Genomic DNA, 9,167 nt, shown 5'->3' with positions numbered 1-9,167 from the left:
ACTATGAGGACTTGACTCCTATGCCCAAGATGTGTGAACATGTCAGGTGTCTTATCATAAATTTCTAACTCAGCACTGGGAGGCACAAATAGGAGGATCCCTGGAGCTTGCTTGCTTGCTTTCTTTCTTTTTTTTTCTTTTTTTTTTTTTTTTGGTTTTTTTCAAGACAGGGTTTCTCTGTGTAGCCCTATCCTGGAACTCACTCTGTAGACCAGGCTGGCCTCAAACTCAGAAATCCACCTGCCTCTGCCTCCCAAGTGCTGGGATTAAAGGCTTGCGCCACCACCAACCTGGCTCCCTGGAGCTTTCTAGTCAGCCACTGTACCCTAATTGATGAGCTCCAGCCAAGGAACAATTCTGTCTTAAATGAGGTGGATGCCATTCCTGAGGATGACGCCTGAGCCTGTCCTCTGGCCTGTATGTGTATAGAAAACATACATGCATACCTACACACAACACACACAAACACATGATAGCACATATGTACACACACACATATATACACAAATGTTAAACATCAAAAAGGGGGCTACTCATGCAGGACCATACACGTACAGGGAAGAAGGAGGCTTGGATAAGGCAGCAGGGAATTCAGTGCTATAACTGCTAGCCAAGGAGAGCAGAGGATTGCTGACCACTAGGCAGAAGCCAGAGGAGCAGGAAGGACACCTTGCTTTCAGAGTCCTGCTCTCTGGAGCTATGTGAACAAAACACTGTTGGTGTAAGCCACCAAAAGGTGGAAATATAGACAGAGGATGCTAAGAAATTAATAGTCCATCTTAAGGGAAAAACAGAACAAGTCAGTCTTTCTTCATAGCACTGTTCACAGTAGCATGGTACCCTCATCTGGCAGGGTTCTGTGGGAACTGAGGTTAAGTCCCTATTTATACAGAGCCAGGTGTAGTCTGGATCCAAGATGGAGGAGCAGACACTCTCCTATCAGAAGACTTATGTCTGCCCAGAATAGTGACCCAAACTGTAATCTCAGCTGGGGGGTTGGGGGGTGGAGTAGAGAAAGGAGGATCAGAAGTTCTTTTCTGTGTCTATAAAGATAGTTTAAGACCTATCTCAGAAACAAACAAACACCTAAAATCAAACATTTAAAACCCACTTAGAGCTGGGTGGTGGTGGCACACGCCTTTAACCCCAGCACTTGGGAGGCAGAGACAGGTGGATTTCTGAGTTCTAGGCCAGCCTGGTCTTCAGAGTGAGTTCCAGGACAGCCAGGGCCACACAGAGAAACCCTGTCTCGGGAAAAACAAAAACAAAACAAAACAAAAAGCCACTTAGCAGATATAAAAGTGACCATGGTTACTCAAAAGGTAGATTCATAGAATAAATGAACTTTAATAAGGTTTTAAAAGAACATAGGCTGTCAGAACTACTATTATTAGGGTGTCAGTACCTTCCATATGCTTGCTGTGTGGTTTGCTTATTCCTGAGCCCATGTCCCTTCCCCTATGGATCAGTGAATGTAAACCCTGGTTAATCCAGGAAGATGAAGACCTAATTGTTTACAATTACCTCTTTCACTTTTTTTCTTTTCTTTTTTTCTCTTTCTTTCTTTCTTTTTCTTTTTTTTTTCAAGACAGGGTTTCTCTGTATAGCCTGGGCTGTCCTCTTTTTTTTTTCAAGACAGGGTTTCTCTGTATAGCCTGGGCTGTCCTGTAACTTACTCTGTAGACCAGGCTGGCCTTGAACTCAGAAACCCGCCTGCCTCTGCCTCCCAAGTCCTGGGATTAAAGTACGCAGCTGCCACTGCCCAGCACACCTCTTGCACTTTCAAAGGTGTTCTGGTTTGTAGCAAACATAGGTGAGATTGGATTTTACTTGTTACTTTTTTTTTTTTTTTTTGGTGGTTTTTCGAGACAGTGTTTCTCTGTGTAGCCCTGGCTGTCCTGGAACTCACTCTGTAGACCAGGCTGGCCTCGAACTCAGAAATCCACCTGTCTCTGCCTCCCAAGTGCTGGGATTAAAGGCGCACGCCACTACCACCCGGCAACTTGTTACTTTTTGGAGTTGAAATTATATCACGCTTACTATATATTTCAAAGAAAAATTTCCCCCAAAGATTTAGCTACTCAGCCTTCCCATCTGAACAGTGATCTGTGATTTGAGAACCACCCAAACTGGGTGTCACTGAGACGTTTTCAGGCTGTGTGTAGGCTAGGGATTTGAAAGTAGATCTCTGGTGTAAGACAAGGCTGGGATTGTAGCTGAGGTAAACGAGGTCACATTAGCAATGTAACCTTGGTATCTAATGAACAACCACTCCATTGTGATGACCATTTTTTCCCCTCATGAATGCAATTAAATTAATTGTATTGTCCAATATATAGAATTGGTAAGACAATGGTGATACATGCAAACTCCCTCAACTCCCCAAAACCAAACAAACCAAGAAACAAAAAGTGCCTTAACACAATATTGGCCACAAGTCACAGATTTCTCAAGCACTAGTCTAAAAAGGTCTATGAATTGTGCTTGAACTGTTCAAAGCTTATTTGGGCTTGAAGTAAACTTCTAGACAGTGGGAGCAGAAGCTCTGCAGGAGAAGACACTACACAGCCCAGACCACCCACCATCAGCTATGGCTGTGGGAGGACCTTCAGGACACACTAACCTAACTGAAGATAGTCCAAGAACAAAATGTGCAGCTAAGGGACAACACCAGCTGAAAACAAGCCTTGGACCAGGAACCCATGCATGGCGCTTTGCTGTGACCTTTAATATTCCTGCCTTTGTCAAAGCATTTGTCTAGCTAGCCCCCAGAGCAAGACAGCAAGACACTGTGAGAAAACTGTGAGAAATGTTCCACCTCCTTTAGGGCTTTTCAGTCAGAATGAACAGAGAAGGTCCTCCTGGTTCATTCAGTACCGGGAGAAGTTTGTTCAAAAGCACTGGTGGCTTCTAGAACTAGGGAGAAACAGGCTTGGAGTAGGTATAGCCAGATGTTACAGAGTGCCACACAACTAATTAACAATTAATGTCTCCAGGGACCCACCAGAAAGGATGTGCTTGGACTGCTTGTGGCTCATTCCAGGGACACTTTTGCTTTTTATGTGTGTTGAGATTTGAATCCAGAACCTAGAGCTTGCTACATTGAGGAATACCCTCAGCACTCAGTTACCCTAGTCAAGATCCATGTCAGTTTGTCATCTACTGGGCAAATAACTCATTAAAGGAGAGCATGGTGCTTTCTCAGGCTGCCCCAGCCCACTCTCTCTGAGCAGGAGGAAATGTCAAAAGGAAGGACTAGGCACAGAGTTCAGTTGGTAGGGTGCTTGCCTACACCATACAAAGTTCAGCACTGCAGAAAAGATGGTATGTGCCTACAATACCAAGGCTGACCTGTATCCTTAGTACTCACTAGATGAAGGCAGGAAGAGCAGGAATTCAAGATCATCCTTGACTTATAGAGAATTTGAGAATCCCCTGATATACATGAATCCTGAAGAAGAAGGAGAAGAAGAAGAAGAAGAAGAAGAGGAGGAGGAGGAGGAGGAGGAGGAGGAAGAGGAGGAGGAGGAGGAGGAAGATGAGGAGGAGGAGGAGAAGGTGGAGGAAGAGGAGGAGGAGGAGGAGGAGGTAGAGGAAGAGGAGGAGGAGGAGGAGGAGCAGGGGGAAGAAGAATTGGTGAGAAAATTCAGGTGAAGCACTCAGCACAACATTAGCAACATAAACATTCTGCAAATGTCAACACTTTTTTTTTTTTCATGGTTGTATTCCTCTTGGAACTCCTCAGTATTTGTGATTATCTTATTTGAGCTTCCTGACCCTCATCTGATGGAGGTACCAGCAGCACAGGCAATCTAGTGTACTGGCTTCCAGTACTATGGCTTCCCACTGCATCATACTTACGACTGTGAGTAGGTTGCCATCATAACCACTGAGCCTGAGTCCCTGCAGCAAACCCTTGGGTCACCTGGTATTGGATCACCCTGTGTCGCATCCAAGGGTAGAAGTCCTTTTGCTCTTCCTATTCTTTACATCCTTGTATGCTTTCAGTTCCCCTAGAAAGTTTCATTCTCTCTCATAGCAGGGCCTCAAGATATTGAGCATGCTTTCTTCATAACCATCCTCTATATTCTGGCTGAGAACTTTCCCTAAACCGTGATGCTATCAGATGTTCGTGCAATACTGCAATCTTTACTTTGCTAATTTGTATCCTGAAAATAATCTGGTTAATTGTTTGTGTAAATACAGTGTATGCCCTGTCTGCTACATGCTGGAGTATGGTTATTCCACACTAATGTCTGTGTGCATAAGAAATGCCCAAATAACCATTGACTAGAGAGTTCGTGGATGTGAAGACAAGATCTTGTAGATCTGGATCAGTTTGGAAGATCCATCTCAGTGCCAATTGCTTGTGGTTTAAGAGATAATTCTGAGGAAGGCAAGAGAACAATTCTTATCTCCTGGAATACTTGATGTCTTAAAATAATTGTGCTATAAATAAATAGACTGATCTCTGAAGAGCTATAAGTTAGCCTCATGAAATTATGTGAGCGTTCTACTGCTTAATCATATCCCTAGGAAGACTGCTGCTTCTCCAGAGACTTCAAACACAGAGGCAAAGATCGACACAGTTGTATGTAACATAATCCTTGCCTCAATATTCATGAGAAGGGCAGGTAAAATTGCTTTGAATAGATTATGTGCAGACTCTTCTGACTATACGTGTAGAGAAGTGGTCTCCAAAATATGCCTGCTCAGCTCACTCCCTGGTGTAGAAGAATCTGATGATTCACAGGCTCTGCCTACACTCATTTAACTTTATATCCTGTCTTGCTAAACATTGGAGATGTCACAGCATGAGGGCAAGTCATTCATCTGATAAGAGCTAATCAGGTCAGGTAGATTAAGCCTCAGTTTCAACTCGGAAGCAAGAGAGGGAAGAAGGTAATTTCAATATGGTGCAGTTGTAGAGAGGCAACAGGAAGTGGAAATGAGAAAGAATCCAGATTCCATCCCTGCAAACTAACTGCCCTGCTTAGTTGAATCTGAGAGTTTCTCTCTCTCTCTCTCTCTCTCTCTCTCTCTCTTTAAGATTTATTTATTTTATGTATTTTATGTATATGAGTTCTGTAGCTGTCTTCAGACACACCAGAAGACGGCATCTGATCCCATTACAGGTGGCTGTGAATTCTGGGAATTGAACTCAGGACCTACTGGAAGAGCAGTCAGTGCTCTTAACCGCTGTGCCATCTCTCCAGCCCTACCCACTGACTCTCAATCTCAGAATCCCGACATGTGAAATGATAACATGCATGTGATTATGCCATGTGCAGATAATAAGAACAGTCTCTGTGTGATAGTGTCAGATCCCCCTGGAACAGGGTTCTAGAAATTGAACCTGAGTCCTGTGGAAGAGCAGCCAGTGCTCTTAACCTCTGAGCCATCTCTTCAGCCCTTCAAAGAGACTTCTGATTTATTTGTCTTTCTGGACTAAAAATGGAAATCAGGGCTGCTAGCATCCCATACAAACACTCTATCCCTGAGCTATATTCCAGGCCAGTTTTCCCTCAAAGCTTTATTTATTTTTAATTTTATGTGTATGAGTATTTTGCTTACATGTATGCATGTGCACGGTGTGCATACCCGGTCCTGAGAAGGTCAGAAAAGGGGGCCAGAATTGAAGTTGCAAGCTACTACCTGGGTTCTAGGAACTGAACCTGGGTCCTATGCAGAGCAGCAAGTGCTCTTAACCACAGATCCATCTCCCCAGTTCCCTGGACCTTTGTTTGTTTTTTTTAATGCTTTAATTTCTAGAACGTTTTACTAATTTGTGCAGGCTTCCCCAGCACTCACCCTGTTGTCCCGGCAGACTTTGAATATGGAGTCTGTGTAACTCAGCCTCCCAAGTAGAGTAGCTGAGAGTCTGCACCACCAGGCCCACAAATCTGTATTTTATAGGCAAAGCATGTGAATCATCAAATTCTCCATGCCAAGGAGTAACTGACTCGGCATATTTTGGAGCCTACTTCTCTACCTTTGAGGAAACCTTCTTCCTTCCTTCCTTCCTTCCTTCCTTCCTTCCTTCCTTCCTTCCTTCTTTTCCTCCTTTTCTCTGTTCTCTCTGTCTCTTCTCCTTTCCTTGTTGATTTTGTGAATTGGAACAGAGTTTCTGTCGCCTGGAACTTACGGTCCGTGCATAGAGAAGTTGTTGCCGAGGTTGCTGCTGTCTGGGATGAATTAGGTAGTCACCAGAGGGAGAGAAGATTTGTCAATCACAGCACAGAGCAAAGGGTTGAGTGGGGTAAGAATGACTGACAGCCTAAGGAAGTAGAATCTTAAAACAGATGCCAGAAACATGTGTACATTTATTCTTTCATACACCCATTTACTTATTCAAAAATTATGATGATTATTTTTCATATGACGCTCTGGCTGGCCCAGAACTCACAGAAGTCTCCCTGGCTTTGTCTCTGGGATTAAAGGTGTGTGTTATCACACCTGGCTTCAACAATATTTTGCATGTCAGTCTGGGCAGTAGTGGCACACATCTTTTTTTTTTTTTTTTTTTTTTTTTTGGTTTTTCGAGACAGGGTTTCTCTGTGTAGTCCTGGTTGTCCTGGAACTCACTCTGTAGACCAGGCTGGCCTCGAACTCAGAAATCCACCTGCCTCTGCCTCCCAAGTGCTGGGATTAAAGGCGTGCGCCGGGCGGTGGTGGCCGCATACATCTTTAATCCCAGCACTTACGAGGCAAAGGCAGGTGGATCTGGGAGTTTGTGGCCAGTCAGGTCCACAAAGCAATTTCTAAGACAGCCAGGGTTACTTGGAGAAACCCCTGTCTCAAAGGATAAAACAAAACAAAACAAAAATTATATGCCAGTGTGTCTGGTCTTGTGCATTTTGTGTTTTGATTATTATGTGACAGGAGGCATTTCTTTTCTGGTCTAGTCTATTTGGCGTTCTGTAGGCTTCTTGTATGATTATGGGCAACTCATTCTTTAGATTAGGGAAGTTTTCTTCTATAATTTTGTTGAAGATATTTATTGGCCCTTTAAGATGGGAATCCTCACTTTCTTCTATACCTAGTATCCTTAAGTTTGGTCTTCTCATTGTTTCCTGAATTTCCTGGATGTTTTGTGTTAAGAACTTTTTGCATTTTGTGTTTTCTTTGACAGTTGTGTTAAAATTTTCTATGGTATCTTCTGCACCTGAGATTCTCTCTTCTATCTCTTGTATTCTGTTGGTGGTGCTTGCATCTATGACTCCTGATTTCTTTCCCAGGTTTTCTATATCCCTGGTAGTCTCCCTTTGTAATTTCTTGATTGTCTCTACTTCCATTTTTATGTCCTGGATGGTTTTGTTCAATTCCTTCACCTGTTTGGTTGTGTTCTCTTGTAATTCTTTAAGGGCTTTTTGTGTTTCTTCTTTAAGGGCTTTCACCTGTTTATCTGTGTTCTCCTCAATTTCTTTGAGGGTGTTATTTATGTCCTTAAAGTTTTCTATCATCATCATTAGAAGTGATTTTAGATCTGACTCTTGCTTTCCTGGTGATGTGGGTAATTCAGGACTTTCTAATGTGAGAGAACTAGGTTCTGATGAAACCAAGTACCCTGGGTTGCTCATGCTTGTGTTCTTGCGCTTGCCTTTAGCCATCTGGATCTCCTTGGTGCTACCTGAGCTGTCTCTGGCTGGAGCCTTGTTTTTCCTATTATCTTGGTTGTGTCAGAACTGTTTGGGATGGGTGTTGCTGCTGGGGTTAGAGCTGAGGTCCAAGATCTGCTCCATGCTCAGGTGGAAACAGGAAGGAACCAGTGCTCTGGGCCAGGAGTGAATTCCTGGGTCCCTGTGTATCCCGGTTACTCCCTCTTTGGGGAGAGCGTTGCTGAATCCTTATCTTAGATACTGCCCGGGTTAGAACTCCTGGTAGCCCTGCTTCATCTAGGTTTTGTGAGGTTGGGTGCAGAGCTGCCGCTGGTGATCCCACTCAGAGCTTGGGGCCCAGACCCGATCTGATCTCTGATCTCCGATGCTTGTCTTAATCACCACAAATTTCTTAACTGGAGCTAACTGAGTTACGCTGTTTGCTGGGGTTGGAACATCGTGTCTGGTCTTTATGATGCAAAAATGGAAGAAAAAGACACACACTCCTTGTTTTTTGTTTGTTTGTTTGTTTTTTTTTTTTTTTTTTTCTCTAGACAGGGTTTCTCTGTGTAGTCCTGGCTGTCCTGGAACTCACTCTGTAGACCAGGCTGGCCTCGAACTCAGAAACCTGTCTGCCTCTGCCTCCCTGCGCCACCACTGCCCAGCTCACTCCTTGTTCTTAAGAAGTCTAGCGGGACTAAATATGGTGGTGCATGCCTTTAGTCCCAGTACTCCTGAGACAGATATAGACAGATCTCTCTAAGTTCAAGGCAAGGCTGGTCTGCATAGTGAGCTCCAGGACAGCCCGAGCTTCAAAATGGGGAGGCCTTATCTCATGTGGATTGAGGGTATCAGTGGGGAGAAGAGGTTTAAACAGTCGTTTGTATAAAGATAGACATGGCATCTGGTGAAGGAAGAGAGTGGTGGGAGCCCAACGGAAGAGAACAGCTTGGACAGTGATGTCACCACCTGGAAGAATACTTACCTAAAGAGGGGGAACATATTGTTTTTCATTTGTTCAGTCATATTTCATATCCAGCTAAAAAAGGGCTCCAGATATCGACCAAGCAAAACAAAGCTACTGGTCCATTAACTCACCTAAAAAATGGCTGGCCACTTTGATTCCTGTCTTAGTCAGGGTTTCTATTCTTGAACAAAACATCATGACCAAGAAACAAGTTCGGGGGAGGCGGGGGCAGGCGGATTTCTGAGTTCGAGGCCAGCATGGTCTACAGAGTGAGTTCCAGGACAGCCAGGACACAGAGAAACCCTGTCTTGAAAAAACCAACTCCCCCCCTCCCCCCCCCCAAAAAAAGAAGCAAGTTGGGGAGGAAAAGGTTTATTCAGCCTCCATTTCCACATTGCTGTTCATCACCAAAGGAAGTCAGGACTGGAACTCGAGCAGGTCAGGAAGCAGGAGCTGATAGAGAGGCCATGGAGGGATGTTACTGGCTTGCTTCCCTTGACTTTCTCAGCTTGCTTTCTTATAGAACCCAAGACTACCAGCCGAGGGATGGCACCATACACAATGCCACCACCCCCCCCCCATACCCTTGATTGCTAATTGAG

The sequence above is a fragment of the Arvicanthis niloticus genome, chromosome 13 (assembly GCF_011762505.2).
Source record: "Arvicanthis niloticus isolate mArvNil1 chromosome 13, mArvNil1.pat.X, whole genome shotgun sequence".
NCBI lineage: Eukaryota > Metazoa > Chordata > Mammalia > Rodentia > Muridae > Arvicanthis > Arvicanthis niloticus.
This window is presented reverse-complemented; position numbering follows the sequence as displayed.